General features: G+C 42.6%; 1 long non-coding RNA gene and 1 pseudogene across 2 annotated transcripts; one reads left to right on the top strand and one right to left on the bottom strand.

Moving 5' to 3' along the window:
* Positions 1-1,851: 1,851 nt before the first annotated feature.
* On the bottom strand, positions 1,852-2,572 carry LOC147316944 (uncharacterized). Its single transcript, XR_015131657.1, has 3 exons — positions 2,388-2,572; positions 2,177-2,301; positions 1,852-2,094 (listed from the first exon to the last, which is right to left on the bottom strand). It is a non-coding gene; the product is annotated as an uncharacterized LOC147316944 (long non-coding RNA).
* A 3,344-nt stretch (positions 2,573-5,916) lies between these two features.
* LOC147316943 (uncharacterized) lies at positions 5,917-11,081 on the top strand (annotated as a pseudogene). Its single transcript, XR_015131697.1, has 6 exons — positions 5,917-5,989; positions 6,375-6,435; positions 9,285-9,411; positions 9,569-9,721; positions 10,007-10,090; positions 10,188-11,081. The product of XR_015131697.1 is annotated as an uncharacterized LOC147316943 (transcript).
* The last annotated feature ends 7,517 nt before the right edge of the window (positions 11,082-18,598 follow it).

The following is an 18,598-nucleotide window of genomic DNA, read 5'->3' as shown; positions in this document are numbered from 1 at the left end:
ATTTTTGCCAGCTGCCTGAGGTGAAAGCTAGATTTTACCACTGCCTTAATTTGATTATCAAACTTCCGATCACAGTCCACTTTGACCCCCAGGTTTGTGACAGTTGGCTTAACATACTGTGTCAGGGAATCTACATACACATTGGGGGTCTCAGTGGGGCCACCAAAAACCATCACCTCTGTCGTCAAAGGAGCTTGCAAAGAAAAGCGTCTGGACTTCTTTAAGTTGCTTGAAGACGTTTCACCTCTCATCCGAGAAGCTTCTTCAGTTCTAAGGTCAAATGGTGGAGAGTCCCAGATATAAACCTAGTGGGAGTAACCCCCCACAGAGGGACAAAAGGACCCCCTGATGATCCTCTAATCGCCTGAGCCAAGGTGTGAAACTGGGTGTGGGTCCCAATCAGCCAGAATTTCGGGTGTGTTCATTGTGAAACCTGGCCCCACCTTATCATGCGAATTCCTGAGGTCAGATGGCCCAGGATGTGTGTGGGCGTTAAGGCGTCTGGGAAGGGATCTCAAAACTGGATTATAGATGGCAGAGAGTTGGTGTCGTAAACCACCGCCTCTGTTCAAAGATGGTCGCTCACAGTGGACATACAGTGGGGCAAAAAAGTATTTAGTCAGCCACCGATTGTGCAAGTTCCCCCACCTAAAATGATGACAGAGGTCAGTAATTTGCACCAGAGGTACACTTCAACTGTGAGAGACAGAATGTGAAAAAAAAATCCATGAATCCACATGGTAGGATTTGTAAAGAATTTATTCGTAAATCAGGGTGGAAAATAAGTATTTGGTCAATAACAAAAATACAACTCAATACTTTGTAACATAACCTTTGTTGGCAATAACAGAGGTCAAACGTTTACTATAGGTCTTTACCAGGTTTGCACACACAGTAGCTGGTATTTTGGCCCATTCCTCCATGCAGATCTTCTCGAGAGCAGTGATGTTTTGGGGCTGTCGCCGAGCAACACGGACTTTCAACTCCCGCCACAGATTTTCTATGGGGTTGAGGTCTGGAGACTGACTAGGCCACTCCAGGACTTTCAAATGCTTCTTACGGAGCCACTCCTTTGTTGCCCGGGCGGTGTGTTTTGGATCATTGTCATGTTGGAAGACCCAGCCTCGTTTCATCTTCAAAGTTCTCACTGATGGAAGGAGGTTTTGGCTCAAAATCTCACGATACATGGCCCCATTCATTCTGTCCTTAACACGGATCAGTCGTTCTGAGATTTTCCTTGTTTGAGGTGACCAAATACTTATTTTCCACCCTAATTTACGAATAAATTCTTTACAAATCCTACCATGTGAATTCATGGATTTTTTTTTCACATTCTGTCTCTCACAGTTGAAGTGTACCTCTGGTGCAAATTACTGACCTCTGTCATCATTTTAAGTGGGGGAACTTGCACAATCGGTGGCTGACTAAATACTTTTTTGCCCCACTGTAGATGGCTTCTTTCACTCCTCTTTCAAACCATCTGTCCTCTCTGTCCAAAATGTGAACATTGGCATCCTCGAAAGAGTGTCCTTTATCCTTAAGATGCAGATGGACTGCTGAGTCTTGTCCTGTGGAGGTGGCTCTTCTGTGTTGTGTCATGCGCTTGTGAAGTGGCTGTTTGGTCTCTCCAATGTAGAGGTCTGAGCATTCCTCGCTGCACTGTACAGCATACACCACATTGTTAAGTCTGTGTTTTGGCGTTTTGTCTTTCAGGTGAACCAGTTTTTGTCTGAGCGTTTTGCTCGGTCTGAAATGCACCGGGATGTCATGCTTGGAGAAAACTCTCCTGAGTTTTTCTGATACACCGGCTACATAGTGTTACGGCCGAGAGGGCCAGGCAGTGGGTGTGGACTCAAATGCAGACACAGAGGGAGGCAAAACGGGCGTGAGCACAGAGTTTATTTACAGAGCTGAGCGAAGTTACAAAACAGAAAACTAAGAATGCTATAACCTATGCATGCTATGAACTGTGAAAGCTATGAGCGGAAAACTGTGAGGCAAAACTGTGAACGAGAAACTCTGAGGGCTGGATTCCACAGAGGGATCCGGGGAATGGAGAAAGGGGGCAGCGGCTTGGAGGGAGGTGTGAAGTCACTATGATGAGAGGAGGAAAGTAGTCAGTGGTAGTCTCAATGAATCACAGCTGGAGAATTAGGCTATGGTGGTTTGGGCTTACGCGTTGCAGATTTGAAGTGTCAATCGAGGAGGGAGTGTCCAGGGGGTTCCGGGTGAGGAGTGTCCAAAGCAGATCCAGAATAGGCTTGGAGTGGGGAGCTGAGCAGGGAGGCAGGCAGATGGGTCCTATGGCGAAAAAGGAAAGAAAACACGGTGAGGAGAAAAAACAGTAATCCAGAGTTCTCGCAAGGGCTTGGCGGCCTAGCACTAACATGTGTTAGCAGAAGATCTGGCAGGGGTCTGTCGTGAACGCTGGTCTTATATGCAGGTGACTTGATTGGAACCAGGTGTGGAAGCTGATTGGAGTCTCCGTCTGAAGGTGGAGCCCAGCAGAGTGGAAACACCCCGTATTCACCCGGACCATGACACATAGGGGATGACAATGTTGTTGCGTCTGTCCTTCTTATCCTCCCTCGCTGGTGTCTGATCTTCTTTTCTGTGCCTCTTTGCTGACTTTAAGAACGCCCATTTAGGATAGCCGCACGTTTTGAGTGCTTCCTTTACATGTGTGTGTTCCTTCTTTTTTCCTTCAGGCTTAGAGGGAACACGTTCTGCCCAGTGGTGTAGGGTCCTAATTACTCCAAGTTTGTGTTCCAAAGGGTGATGGGAGTCAAAGAGGAGGTACTGGTCCGTGTGTGTGGGCTTCCGGTAAACTTCGATGTTGAGTTTGCCGTTCTCTTCAATGTGCACAGCGCAGTCCAGGAAAGGCAAACAGTTGTCCTTTGTGTCTTCCCTGGTGAACTTGATGTTTTTATCCACAGCGTTAATGTGCGCAGTGAAGGATTCCACTTCTTGTGTCTTGATTTTGATCCAGGTGTCGTCCACATATCTGTACCAGTGGCTGGGTACTCTTCCTTTGAAAGAGCCAAGAGCCTTCCTTTCCACTTCCTCCATGTAAAGGTTGGCTACAATAGGTGACACGGGGGAGCCCATGGCACAGACATGTTTTTGTCTGTAAAAGCCTTCGTTGTATTTTAAATATGTAGTGGTGAGGCAGAGGTCTAACAGTGTGCAGATCTGATCGGGTGTGAAGTTGGTCCTGTCCTCCAAGGAGCTGTCTTCTTGTAGTCGTTTTCTGACAGTCTCCACGGCCTCCGTGGTGGGTATGCAAGTGAAGAGAGAGACTACATCAAAGGACACCATGGTTTCATCTGGATCCAGGGTAAGTTTCTGGACCTTGTCGGTGAAGTCGGTGGAGTTCTTGATGTGGTGTGGGGTGTTCCCCACAAGAGGAGCAAGGATGGTAGCAAGGTGTTTAGCAATGTTATAAGTGGCTGAGTTTATGCTACTGACTATGGGTCTGAGTGGGACAGCTTCCTTGTGGGTTTTAGGAAGTCCATAGATGCAGGGTATGGCATCCCCTGGGTAAAGGCGGTGATATGTCGATTAGAGGATCATCAGGGGGTCCTTTTGTCCCTCTGTGGGGGGATTCTCCCACTAGGTTTATATCTGGGACTCTCCACCATTTGACCTTAGAACTGAAGAAGCTTCTCGGATGAGAGGTGAAACGTCTTCAAGCAACTTAAAGAAGTCCAGACGCTTTTCTTTGCAAGCTCCTTTGACTACGATGACCTGGATGACTGAGAACCTTCACAGACCCATCACCTCTGTCTTTTTATCATTGAATTTTAAAAAGTTAACAGACATCCAAGTCTTAATGTCATCAAGACACTGAAGTAATGGCTGTGTAAGGTATCTGCCTTTTTTCTTTAGAGGGACATAGATCTGACAGTCATCAGCATAAAAGTGGAAAGGAATGCCGTGCTTTCTTAGTACAGAACCAAGAGGAAGCAGATATAAAGAGAAGAGGAAGGGGCCTAGAACTGAGCCCTGTGGGACACCACACAAGAGGGGAGCAGAGGACGACACATAGTCACCAAGGCTGAAACAAAAAGTTCGCCCCGTCAAGTAGGACCCGAACCACTCCAGTGCTGTGCCCCTAATGCCCACCCAGTGCTCCAAACGAGAGAACAAAATGGTATAATCCAGGGTATCAAACGCAGCTGTCAAATCTAAAAGCACAAGAACAACACAGTCCCCAGCATCAGTCGCTAAAAATATGTCATTAAAAACTTTTAAAAGGGCTGATTCAGTGCTATGAAAGGGTTTAAAACCAGATTGGAAAACCTCTAAAACATTTTGCTTTTCCAGGAAGGCCATTATTTGGCTGTAAAGAAAAGGTAGTTTGGAGATAGGCCTGTAATTTGTAAGAACCGTAGGATCAAGAGCAGGTTTTTTAATCAGGGGTTTGACTACTGCATGTTTAAAATCTTTGGGGACAACACCTGACATCAGACTATGGTTTACCAGCTCAAGAACCAAAGGACCAACTGTAGGTAACACCTCTTTTAAAAGTCGAGGAGGGACAGCATCATTTGGAGACCCTGCAGGCTTAAGATGACCAACAGTCTCCTTTAAAAAGGACAGAGTCACAGGCTCAAACCTGTCAAAGACAGCAGAGCAGGAAACAGAGACTGAGAGGTCATGAGCACAAGGAGAGATTTGAGCCCTTGTGGAGGAGACCTTCTCAATAAAAAAGTGTATAAAAATTTTCACAGGCTTCTGATGAGGGCTCAATACAGTCAGTATACGGTGCATTAAGAACAGTTAATAGTTTTAAATATAACACGCGGGTTTGACAAAATAATGTCAGATAAGTGTTTTCTTTTGGCATCTTTTACAGTTCTTTGATATTGACGCCAACAGTCCTTCAGCATCTGGAATGACACTTGTAGTTTGTCCTTTTTCCACTTGCGCTCAGCTCGACGGCAGTCGCGTCTGACAGCTCGGGTCATGTCGTTCAGCCAGGGCTCAGATTTAGTTTTAGGCAGTCTGGTTTTTAATGGAGCCACAGTGTCCAAAGCAGTCCGACAGGTAGAATAAAACCATGAGCTCAGTTCCTCAGTCTGGCTGCATAAAAAATCCGGGATCTTACAGATCTGGTCAAAGACTGTTGAATAGTGTTCAGCAGTGGAGGAGTTAAAAACACGACAGCGCTGAGCAGCAGCGCGAGGTTTAACTGAGGCACAGGCAAGAGGAACTTCAAACATCACAGGACTGTGGTCAGAAAACACAGCATCACAAATCTCTATGTTAAAAACAGAAAAACCATGAGATAAAACAAGATCAAGTGTGTGTCCACGTTCATGTGTGGGACCTGTCACACATTGCACCAGATTAAACGAATCAATAAGGTTTAAAAAGCCCTTCGCCATGGGCATATCAGGACAACACGTGAATATTAAAATCCCCAACAATAAGAACACGATCATATTTTGGCATGAATTCAGCCAAGAAGTCAGCAAAGTCACTCACAAAGTCCTTATTGTATTTTGGAGGCTGATAAACCACCGCACACAACACTGTGTGAGAGCAGCCCAGTTCAAACACAGACAGTTCAAAGCTGGTGAATGATGGGGTTGATAGCTGCTTACATTTAAAATGACTTTTAAAGATCGTAGCTATTCCTCCTCCTCGGCCCAACATACGTGGGGAATTAAAATAGCAGCAATCGCCAGGTAGAAGATCTGAGAAGATGCTGCACTCACCGGCGCCCAGCCACGTCTCGCACACACAGAGAAAATCCAGTCCTCGGGATGTGAAAAAATCCTTCAGGATAAACGTTTTGTTCGCTAGGGACCTAGCATTTACCAGGCCAATCCTAGCGGTAAGCAGTGGATCCCGGTCGCTAGCCGTCCTAGAAGCCCGACACAGAGGCCGCAGGTTCCGCAGATTCACACCATGCCGGCGGGAGCGAGGAGAGCAGGGTTTTCGGGACTGGAACATCCCATCCAGGCCGATGACAGGTACACAGGTGCTGCCGTTTGCCCTTTCTTCCTTGCCTTTCTTGTCCCTGAGTCTGCTTCGGCAGTAGGTTTCTCCTTGCTAAAGGGAGTTTTTCCTTCCCACTATTGTCAGTCTGCCCCAGGGCAGCTGTGGCTACAACTGTAGCTTGCCTTCACCAGTGTATGAATGTGAGAGTGAATGAATAGTGGTATTGTAAAGCGCTTTGAGGGGTCCCGAAAAGCGCTATATAAATGCAATCCATTATCATTATTATTATTATTATTATTGCCAAGTCCTTGAACTGAAGGGTAAGGGTGACATTACTTTGGCTCTGAGCCCATTCTTGTTTGCAGTGCTGACGGACAGATTGGCAGATGAGGTCTCTGTTGTGTTTTCTCTGTGTATGTTCACAGATGACCTTGCGAGCTGTACAGAGAGTAGGAAGCAGATAGAAGAGAGCCTGGGAAAGTGGAGGTATGCTCTGGAGAGAAAAGGAATGGACATCAGGGGAAAAAGACAGAATACGTGTGTGAATAGGAGAGAGGTGGGTGAAATATCAAGGGTCAACTGCCCAAAGCCATGTATAGTACACAAAAGCTGTATAGAAGCTGTATAATGTAGTGGTAGTGAGATCTGCTATGATGTATGGTTTAGAGATGATGGCACTGACAAAAAGACAAGAGGCTAAACTGGAAGTGTTAGAGTTGAAGATGTTAAGATCAGAATCTGAATCAGAATCTTTATTGTCATTGTCAGAGGTACAACGAAATTAAAAATGGTCCCTGATCATTGCATCATCCCTAACGATATCAAAATATAAATAAAACAATAAAATTCAATAATAAAATAAATAGAATACTTAAAGTATAAGAGGTATCAACAAACATTCACATACGTTCCCTCATACATGCTTCAGTCAGCGCATAGATTAATACAAGAGTGGCATTTGTTTTGTAGCAGTATTCAGACGTATTATTGCAGTTAGATAAAAGCTGTGTGTGAGTCTATTACTCCTTACACTAATTGCTCTGTACCGTCTGCCTGAGGGCAACAGTTCAAACAGGGAGTGGCCAGGATGTGAGGTATCTTTTATGATGTTTTGGGCCTTTTTAAGAAGCGGGTTGCAATAGGTTAGAACACTCTCAATGGTGGCTTTATAGAAGGACACCAGCAGTCTCTGTGTGATGTTATTCCTCCTGAGAATTCTCAGGAAGTACAGTCTCTGTTGTGCCTTTTTCAGTAGCTCGGAGGTGTTCCCACTCCAGGAAAGGTTCTCCTCTATGTTGACTCCCACACTGAAAAAATGGGAATTGGCAGGCTTTTGAATTTGCACAAATGAATTTAGTTAATGCTACACAAGCCTCTCATGTTTCTCTTATTTACATGATTAAATAAAGTACCATTTACTTGATTATAAACAATACTGAGACTACTCATTTTTCTTGCATTGATTTAAAGTGACTAAATTAGAATACTAAAACCATTGTAATCATGTTTGACCACAACCGGAAATGATGCAATATATTCAAAGACAACAACTAAATGCGATTGGATAATAAGACCTAGAGTCTTATCCAATAAGACAACAACATAATTTAAGGAGAGCGCAATTGACTGCCAGATTCTGGAAGACTGTTCAGCCACATGCAACCTTTGGCACTGAGTCAGGCATAGTGAGAAGGTAAGTAATTTAAATACATTTGTTTTAGTTGGGTACGTTTTCACAGAATTGTTGTAGTGCATGCTATATGAAACGTAATCTGTAATGCATCTACATGTTGTTTTTACAGTGCTAGCTAAAGTTGGTATTAGCTTTGTGGCTAAAGCTGAAAAATATTAACAAATTGCACATAGTCGGGAGAAAGCAGCTGTTGTCGGTCAGATATGGAATTTATGCATGTGACAGAGAGCACTGACGTTTTTGATGGCTTAGCAAGTTAAAACGTCACTGAGAGCGCAATAGTGTTTGTGTTACTCGTGCTAGCTATGGCTACATTGGCTAATTAGTCCGGCTGTAACCGTCAGAGTTTCAGAAGCTGGGAGGGCCACAGTGCCATACCTTAATTCTTGCTGATGACATGCACTAAGTTATAAGGAGGATCCTGCCACCATGCCCAAATAATACAGCAGCTATCTACAAGGAGATAAGTTTGTTCAACAGACTATGTCTTATTAAGTGATGTATAGTGAATTTTCCAAAATCGGCCCAAAACAAATTAGGACCCTTTCCCCCCCCCCCCCCCCCCTCTTTTTTTCTAGTTTGTGTAGAACATATGTGAGCTGCTTCTCAAAACATTATGTATAAATGAGGGAAAGACTGGTACTTTAAAGAAACCATTGATGCTCTTCTGGACTGGAATACCCTTTTTCAATTAAAATTAATGTTTTTTGTGATGGTGGAATTTTTACCTTTATGATTACAGAAGTCAAAACATCAGATGATTATAGCTTACCATCTAAACTCCCCATCTCTTGGCAAGTCTGAATTAGAGAGCTCAGCTGTATCGGCCTTTCTAGTGGATTTGCTTAAAGAGGAGATAGCTTAAGTCATTAGGTACATATTCCCTGACATTCTAGAGGTCAACCTTGCACAGTGTGTGACATAAAGAGTATAACTTATAGAAATGGAATGATACTGGCCCAAAGGGCAGCAGGTGGATTGCCAGAATACTGAAAAACCATATCTGCATTGTACCACAGCATATTCTACATTGTCAGAGAGCTTGATGGCTGGTACAGAGAGCACGACAGAGCTTTTGAGCTCCGCCCAGTATCCACAAGAATATTCACTCTCGCTTCACTCTGTGAACTCCTTGATACTTATCCATTGGTTGACTATGAGATTGGATCAGTCCACATTGTGACTTTAAAAAGGCATATAGAAATAAAAGGTGTTCATATAAGTGTAATAGGTTCAGTCGCATGTATTTCATTAGATAAATTCTACTTTTTTATGTCTGATCTTTATAACTTTGAGTATTGGGTATGGATAGCTTTATGAAAACTAAACTGAAAGGATTCTTTCTGAATGTCTGATATTTAATTATTTTTTTCCTACAGAGTCCTATGGGGAGTCCTATGGTCCTAAAGACTGTTTTGGCTGACGGAACCTGTCGAAGGCTCACTCTCTAATGAAGCGCCTGAATCAACTGAGGATCTCATCGTTGAAGTCAAGAGACAGTGTTGTCTTCAGGGCAGCTTCAGTTTATGGATTCCTTGTTTGGGAATGAGTTTCTTAACCTTACCTCAGTTTCAGAAGTAGCAGACAAGGGGACTCTTAAAGCTATTGACATGTCAAAGCCCACCACATGGACATAAAAAAGAGTAACAGAGTTGGTGAAACTCAAGATGGAAAAGACTTTTTCATACAGAAGACATGAAGTTGTTCGTGCTGCACCAATGGTGGAGGCTTTCATGGCAAGATGGCCTGGTCTATTTGATTTCCATGAGGTAAGGTTTGCCTCATACACGGTGTTCTTGTGGTATTAGCCTAAAATGGTTAAGGCACAGTTGTTATTTGACAGCCCATTTCTTCAGCATGAGTGATTGCGGCCTTCTTCCAGGTATTAAACCTTTGAAGCTCATTTCTCTGTGCTCATGTTTTCAGATCAACGCTGAGTTTAAGAGAATTGCCACTATCCCCCCTCAAACAAAGTTCCTGGCTCAGCTGGATCTCCACTTGGACAACCTGGTGAAGTTGGTCAACAGAAGAGGAGAGCTTGGACTAATACTGAAAAGAATTGTGGCATAAATGGATAATGTAAGTGATAAAGCCTCAACATTCACTTAACATGATCCTCTTTGGATGAAATTTTATAATTGTGGAAGATTTCAAATGTTTCCCATGATAAATTCTCTCATTTTGTATTTTTACATCTACTTGTTTTTTTAACCTTCACTTTGTCAACTTATTATTAATTGCCAGTAAACCTATTATTAATTTGTGTGCCTTTACTTTAAAAACATTCATGTAAAGTACACTATTAAAACTTAAATGAAGGACAAGAGCTGAATGAAGATGCTAATTACATACATTTCATTTCAGTGTGAAGATGTTGATGCTGAGTGTGTTAAGGGAGTGTGTATCTACATGGGTGAAGACCCTGGCATGCTTATCCAGGAGTATGTGGTATGTACTTGTCTTTTTTTTTTTTTTTTTTTTTGGACTTTCCACAGTGTGTCATATTACTTACTTGGAAATGACTAACATGGCTTCTTTTTTACAGGGCATGGAAGAACGTGCCATCAGTGAGACTGTTGAAGACACCACTGTTTGAATTTATCTTCTTAAAGAGCAAGCTTCAGCAGATGAACAAGAGTTGTCCTTGCAGGCATCAGGGTGGCGAAGACTTTGGATAATGTAGCAGTTGCTGTGATAATGCTATTTGGACTCATGTATGCATTAAACCTTGCCTACCCTGCTGACCTTTGCTACAACTTTGACGTTTTCCAGAAGGTTTTCATGGAACTGGATGGAGCTAAACTCTCTAAAGTTCTTGCTTTCAAAAACCATCTGTTTCATTGAGAAGTCAAAGACTGCACTTCTGCAATTCTTTGCAGTTTTTCATTTTGTGTTCAGTAATGTTATACTGCTTATGTTTTTATTGCTTTCCCCTCATGTGACTGCAATGCAGGATAATTTTTCCTTTTGGTATCATGTTGTAAGAAATTTTTACTGACGATTTTTAGCAATATGTTCTAAGTCAACCTTAATGTCCTGCTTACATGTTTAAAATGAAGATTAAAATTCATGTAGGTGTTTGGTATTAGTTATGTAACAATGTCATTTAAGGCTCAACTTAGTTGAAATCTTATACAGGTAAATACTTGTACAGAAGCTGAAACTGTTGTCAAATAACACACAAGTTATATTTGGGTAAATCTGTTTATTCATAAAAGCGTGTTGCTTTTTTTCAGGTAGTCTTAATTTAGTTTACATTTTCAATTGTGTAATTAATACAAATGTTATATGTAAGAGATGACAGGATCATCTATAAGCACTTTCTTTTATTTGCTGCTAAGGTCAGTTTTTTGTGAAATATTTGCAAATATATTCCCAAACTAACTTTTTCTTTTAGTTATTTCTGCAGGCTATCTTTAAAAATGTGTTAACAAGTTTACATGGATGTGATTTTGGACTTGTTCATGGCAGAATTGCTGCTTTCACTGCTGTTACAGTTTAATAAAGGTGAATTGTTCAGTAGCACTCACAGTCTTTGCCTTTTTTGTCAATAATAATCAGTTAATATTTCAATTGAAAAAATTAAGTAGGATTTAAAGCCATAATTTGTGTTGCAGGAACATAATTGCAATGTGTTTACATTACATAATATCATTGCGTACCACTGGCAAATAAAAATAAGTTGGTGTTAAACATTAAAATATATTGACATTATGCAATACATTGATATTATGATAATAGATTAATATTAGTACATCAAACATGATTTTTTAAAGTAATCTGATATAAATAAAATACTTTGATCTGACAAGCATTAATTACTTGAGGGAAAGTGGAAAATTAAGTCAGTCATACTTATTCATATTATGTGGGACCGATGTACACAATAAAATCAAGTAAATTGAAAGAACTTTTTTTTTCAGTGTAGGAAGCAGAAGCCTGCCACCCTTTCTACACACACATTAATGAATAGTGGTTGGATCTCTGCCTTTTTCCTTTTCTATTATGAGGTCTTTGGTTTTTGAAGTGTTGAGGAGGAGGTTATTGGCATTACACCATAATGACAGCTGCTCCTCCTCGTCTCTGTATGCAGACTTGTCACCCCTGGAAATGAGCCCCATCACGGTGGTGTCGTCTCACAAAGATGTTGCTCCGGTGGAGAGGAGTGCAGTCGTGTGTGTAAAGAGCGTAGCGCAGTGGATTAAGCATTGTCATGTTGGAAGACCCAGCCTCGTTTCATCTTCAGAGTTCTCACTGATGGAAGGAGGTTTTGGCTCAAAATCTCACGATACATGGCCCCATTCATTCTGTCCTTAACACGGATCAGTCGTCCTGTCCCCTTGGCAGAAAAACAGCCCCATAGCATGATGTTTCCACCCCCATGCTTCACAGTAGGTATGGTGTTCTTGGGATGCAACTCAGTATTCTTCTTCCTCCAAACACGACGAGTTGAGTTTATACCAAAAAGTTCTACTTTGGTTTCATCTGACCACATGACATTCTCCCAATCCTCTGCTGTATCATCCATGTGCTCTCTGGCAAACTTCAGACGGGCCTGGACATGCACTGGCTTCAGCAGCGGAACACGTCTGGCACTGCGGGATTTGATTCCCTGCCGTTGTAGTGTGTTACTGATGGTGACCTTTGTTACTTTGGTCCCAGCTCTCTGCAGGTCATTCACCACGTCCCCCCGTGTGGTTCTGGGATCTTTGCTCACCGTTCTCATGATCATTTTGCGTGCAATAATCCTTTCTGTCATCGTTGTATTTTTACTCAGTTGTATATAGTATTTGTATTTGTATTCTATTTTTATCTTATTGTATATTTATTTTATTTTATTCTACTGTATATAGTATTTTATTTTATTCTATTCTGTACAGTTGTGTACTGTATTTATTCTTATTGTATTCTAATTTTTGCCTCATAACTTTTGCACTGTCCACTTCCTGCTGTGACAAAACAAATTTCCCACGTGTGGGACTAATAAAGGTTATCTTATCTTATCTTATCTTATTTTGACCCCACGGGATGAGATCTTGCGTGGAGCCCCAGATCGAGGGAGATTATCAGTGGTCTTGTATGTCTTCCATTTTCTGATGATTGCTCCCACAGTTGATTTTTTCACACCAAGCTGCTTGCCTATTGTAGATTCACTCTTCCCAGTCTGGTGCAGGTCTACAATACTTTTCCTGGTGTCCTTCGAAAGCTCTTTGGTCTTGGCCATGGCGGAGTTTGGAGTCTGACTGTTTGAGGCTGTGGACAGGTGTCTTTTATACAGATGAGTAGTTCAAACAGGTGCCATTCATACAGGTAACGAGTGGGGGACAGAAAAGCTTCTTACAGAAGACGTTACAGGTCTGTGAGAGCCAGAGATTTTCCTTGTTTGAGGTGACCAAATACTTATTTTCCACCCTAATTTACGAATAAATTCTTTACAAATCCTACCATGTGGATTCATGGATTTTTTTTTCACATTCTGTCTCTCACAGTTGAAGTGTACCTCTGGTGCAAATTACTGACCTCTGTCATCATTTTAGGTGGGGGAACTTGCACAATCGGTGGCTGACTAAATACTTTTTTGCCCCACTGTAGCTCCCATGCTCATCCAGGTGTGTTACGGCAGCATTCCATGCTGCCGTAACACTGGTGAGGATCCAGGCTGCGGGGCAAGGCTGCTGTAATGTGTCTGCGGACCAGCTTCTCAACGCATTTCATTACCACTGGGGTGAGTGGCATTGGTCTATAGTCATTCAGGCTGGTGATATGGGACATCTTAGGCAAGGGGACTATGGTGGAGGACTTCAGGCAGAGTGGGACAGTCGCCTGTGCGAGGGATTTGTTGGGGATCCTGGTGAAGATCCCATCCAGCTGTTCTGCACAATCCCTCAATATTCAATCTGGCACACCATCACGACCCGCCGCCTTCCTCGAGTTAACGGGCTGCAGCGTGCGCCTCACCTTTTGCTCTTCCAGGGTGAGGGTGGTGCTGCTGTGGGCGGCATGTTGCTGCTGTGGCTCCAGCAGCACCTCCAGTACCATGGCCTCAAAACAGGCGAAGGAGATATTCCGCTCCTCCGCCTGCGCCAGGTCACCTTCCGCAGCTCCGAGATTGGGCTTATAGTTGGTTAGATGCTGGATGCCCTGCCACACCTGCCGGTTATTGTTACTCTCCAGATGGTCCTCAATCCTCCTCCTATTCTCCCCCTTCGCCTCTCTGATGCATCTCTTCAGGTTGGATCGGGCTGCGGTGTAGTGGCCCCTGTTGCCAGACCTGAACGCGATGTTCCTCTCCTTCAGCAGCTGCTTGACCTCCCAGGTCATCCAGGGCTTTTGGTTGGGATAAGCCCGGATACATTTGTCTACTGTAACAGTGTCTATGCAGTGTCCAGGTCCTGATGTTCAAAGATATCCTAGTTCTGTCAAAACAGTCCTGCAGCTGCTGAGGGGCACCTTCTGGCCATATGGTAATATTCTTTGTGTGTTATTCTGTGTGAGCTTTTCTTGAGGGGGGCATATGCAGGTTTTAGAAACAGTGACAAGTGGTCAGACTGACCCAGATGTGGCAGAGGTCTGGCCCTGTAGCCCATTTTGATGTTGGAATAAACTTTGTCCAGAATCTTGTCACCCCAAGTGGCACACTTGACGTGCTGGTGGAATTTGGGGATTGCTGCTTTTAAGTCTGCATGATTAAAGTCCCCTGCTACGATAAGTAAAGCGTCAGGGTAAATGCTCTTTTTATTATTGATGTTTGCGTGCAGAAGTGCGATCGCCAACTTAGCATTAGCATCTGGTGGTATGTAAACAGCTGTTATTATGACAACGGTGAACTTCCTAGGTAGGTAGATGGGCCTGCATTTGACAGTCAGATATTCATGTCTGGTGAATAGTGACGGTCTGTTATCACTGTGTTTGTACACCAGCTGTTGTTCACATACATACTCCTTTGCACTTACCGGAGTCCACTGTTCGGTTATGTCTCTGTGAGGTGTAGCCTGCTAGCTCAATTGCAGAGTCTGGAATGGATTGGTGTAGCCAGGATTCGGTGATAAGAAGGATGCATGAGTCTTTGATGTAGTTATTTGCTCCTATTTGCAACCTCAGTTCATCCCACTTGTTCGCGAGGGATCTAGCATTTGCGATGAATAGACTGGGGAGCGGTGGTTTAAGTGGCTGCCTCCATAGCCTGGCTAGCGCGCTGGCCCTGCATCCTCGCCTTCTCCTTCTCTCACGACGCCACCTGCGCCTCCACCCCGAAGGGATAACAATCCATGGGGAGCCTGGACTCCTCGCTATTTCCACCAGTATCTTGTGTAAGCGGACAAATTTGCTAGTCACACTCTCGCGGTAACTTACTCCAATCTTGAGGAGACCATGTCGGCTATAGATGTTATTTGCTTGGCTGGTAGAACACAAAAACAAATACAAGGTGTACAAAATTATCCAAACATAGCATCGATCGGTGGGACACTGAGCTGCTGCAACTACATGCGCCGCCATCTTGGTTCTGTCCAAGATGATTTTCAGTGGAGTGACCAGGAGGGACAGGATTATTAAGAAGTGCATCTGAGGGACAGCTCAGGTTCAGCAGGTTGGTGTTAAAGAGGCATGGCTGAGATAATTTGGACATGTGCAGTGGAGAAATTGTGGATATACTTGACAAAGAATGTCAAAGATGGAGCTGCCCGGCACAAAAAAAGAGGAAGACCCCAGAGAAGATTCAGAGGGTTGGTGTGATGCTGTGTCACACCAGGTAAGATGGAGGCAGATGATCCGCTGTGGTGACTCCTAATGGCAGCAACCAAAATAAAATAATTTTTTTTTTACATTTTTTCCTAAACAAAAGCACCCAGTGATACAACTTATTGCAAATTCCTGTGTATAAAGATAGTTTAAATCTTTCTAAAATTAACTAAAGCCTCCAACAAAATGTGACGGAACAACGAGTCTAAGTTTATATTGAAAATGTCTTTATATTGAGATGAGGTGATATGAGTTAAAGTTTAAATTTCCTCACTTTCATGCCGTAAGATTAAAACAGCCTTTGAAAGGCGCAACACTTGTGACCAATTGCTTGGGAGTTGCAGATTTAAGCCCCTGTCAATAACATAGACCTCATAAATATTTCCACATCAGCGTCACCACTGTAGGCACTAATTGAACCACTTATGTACTAAAATATATTCAGAAATCACTGGAGATGCATGTCTCCAAAACAAATCTCAAGCCTGGTTTTATAAATTGTTTAAATGTGCTGCAGTGGAAAGGTCGAGGGAGAAGACAGACACGAGGCCTGTTTGATCCCGCTAGTGTCTCCCCTCTCAGGGCTCACACCTGGTTGATGGAAGCTGTCATGTGCTACACAGATCTTTTTTTGGCCTGCCGCTTCATATGCTAAGGTTAGACTGTAGCCAAACATGCTATTGACATACTGTGCTCTAGACATCGACAGCCCCTACCCACCCGACCCCTCACCCACAGTTCCCTCCCTCCCATCACTTCATCTGACCCTTGATCTGCTGGAAGAACCTTGTTTTCTTTCATCGATTTTTTCTCCCCAATGAAAATGCATGTTGCTATTAGCACAAAATGGACAGCTAACTGCAAAAACTGAGCTTTCTGATGTGTGCTGCATACATCACTGCTGTGAACAGGATATGGTGTTAAATATTAAATAGGAGAACCTTGACAGAAGGCCCTGACTGCTCCTCTGGGAAAGGCCATTTGCTTCAATACTTGTGCTTCTATTCTACCCATTTGGCTCAAATTAGTGCGTTAGAGCTCTATTAAATGGAGGACAGAAAATGAAGATTTGATAAAGCCTGTGCCAGTGTCTCAACAGGGGCATGTTATATGGATGTGTGGTACAGCAGCTGAATTCCACCCTGCATTTCACTTTCTCTCCCTTTCTGGTTTATTCATGGCAGCCTGATGTTTTGCTGCTTTGCTTGCTGCTTACCTTTTTATTAGGGTGTTAATCTCTCCAAAGTGGAATGGCAGCATAAAACCAGTTAATTTGGTCCATGCAGGATGACACACTCTTTAGGCTTAGGCCTCATTTTACTTAATGTCTCAGAAAACAATGCAATATCATTATGGGCACAGACTAAGGTACAAACATTTGGAAATAAAAACAAAAGTGGCATTGAGGTTGATTCTCTGAGGGTGTAAGGCAAAATATAAACAGTAGGAATAGTTCAGTTCAGTTGTTGTTTGAACAACACCACTTTGCTTTCAAATTGCATAGTTGTTGTAGACCTGTGATATACTTTACCTGGTCGAATTTGCACGCGACCAGTTTTCATTTATTTTTCCTGAAATATCTGGCTCTTGAATTGACTGGCTTTCTGTTTCTACATGCTTTATCAGTCCTGTGCATAGACTGTAGATGAAAGATCGGTGTTGTCAGTCGTCCTCATTTTGAAGTGAAGCAACTGCTGCCATGTTTGTTTTTTGGGGATGGAAGAGAACATATTGGGATTTCAGGGCAGAGTTCAAAGTTATCAGCAAGCTGCTTCCATTAGCTTGCATATGTGGGTAAGTAGTGCAAACTAATAGAGTAGTAAAACACTAGACTGGCATGTGCTTTATTTTTGAAAATAAAGCACGCATTTTGAAAATAAAGCACTTTATTTTTGAAAATAAAGCACATACCATATGACAGGGCAAGATTATTTGCCATTAAAAATGTTTCAAAAGGGACCAATGTGGTGAACAAGATGAGTTCAATGACTTTAGATGGTGAAAGAAGAGTCATAAAACAATTCACTGAGTGTAATCAAAGGACTGGCATTTATTTAGTACTTTTCTAGTAATATTGAACACAGGATGAAGGTTTTCCAAAGGAGTTGGAGAAGTTTTATTAGTTGTACAAAGTTTCACCCCAGCAACAAAAAAACATCAGATGTGATATTTAATGTCTTAAAAAATCTTTTGAATATTTCACCTGCTGACGATACAGTGGCAAGGTGAATTATGCAAACCACCTGGAATGACTTGGGTTTCTTCATTAATTGGTGTTAAAGCGTGATGTGATCTTCGACACAGACTAACAAAGTTGAAATGTTTCCAGTGTTAGTCATTATCCCGCCACATTATCCCAGCTCCTAATGAGCTTCAGCTGGACAGTCACCCTGACACATTTCCCCCTCGTGCACCCTTTTTACACCATATGTAGCACCACAAGTTCTTTCTCAAACAATTCAACATTAGTTTCATGTGTGCATAAAACACTTTCTCCCACAGGCCCAGAGCAGCCGTGTGGTGTCCTGAGATAGACTCCATGCTGCATGCATGATTTGTGTATTACAGCCTGATAAGCACAGATTTCCTTAGCTGTTACTCTGGGCTTCCTTCACACCTCATTGAGCATTCTGTGTTGTGCTTTCAGAGTCTTATTAGATGGGCTTGAGAGAGCAACAACTAAATAGTCTCCATTTATAGATAAACTGTCTATAAATGGAGAGTTTATCTATAAATGTCCTTTTGTGGACTGAAGAATAAATCTAAATTCCATGAATGACTTTGTAAACATTTCAAGATTTATGTAAATCAACTTTCATTAACTGCAAGTCTTGACACATCTTCCATGTTGGACTTGTGTTACGATGTTTTCATAACTCAGAGACATCATGATACTGCGCCTGTCCCAGGGTTTTGAGTTCTTTGAAATTCTGAATTCATTGTGATGCCGTGTTCTTAGTTTTGTATTTTTAGGTTTTACTTCCTGTTGCTGTTTCCACTTCCCTGATTAACCTGCATGAATAAATATTCCTGTCCTTTCTTCATTCTCCTTGTCATTGGCATGTATCTACTCCCATGTGCTGTTTGTCTGTCTCCTTGTGAAGACTTGGATTTCTGTTTATTCCCTTTTGGACTTGGCTCACCCTAATAAAGATTAATGTTATGTTTGTTTAATTCTTGTTTTGGACCCATTCCTGTACAACACAAGACATAAGA

Source organism: Aulonocara sp. 'chitande type north' Nkhata Bay, linkage group LG12 (assembly GCF_057382095.1).
Source record: "Aulonocara sp. 'chitande type north' Nkhata Bay isolate Kocher_YH1m ecotype deep benthic linkage group LG12, A_spYH_male_GT1.1, whole genome shotgun sequence".
Lineage (NCBI taxonomy): Eukaryota > Metazoa > Chordata > Actinopteri > Cichliformes > Cichlidae > Aulonocara > Aulonocara sp. 'chitande type north' Nkhata Bay.
Note: the sequence above shows the minus strand (reverse complement) of the source record. Positions and strands in the feature narration are given on the sequence as shown.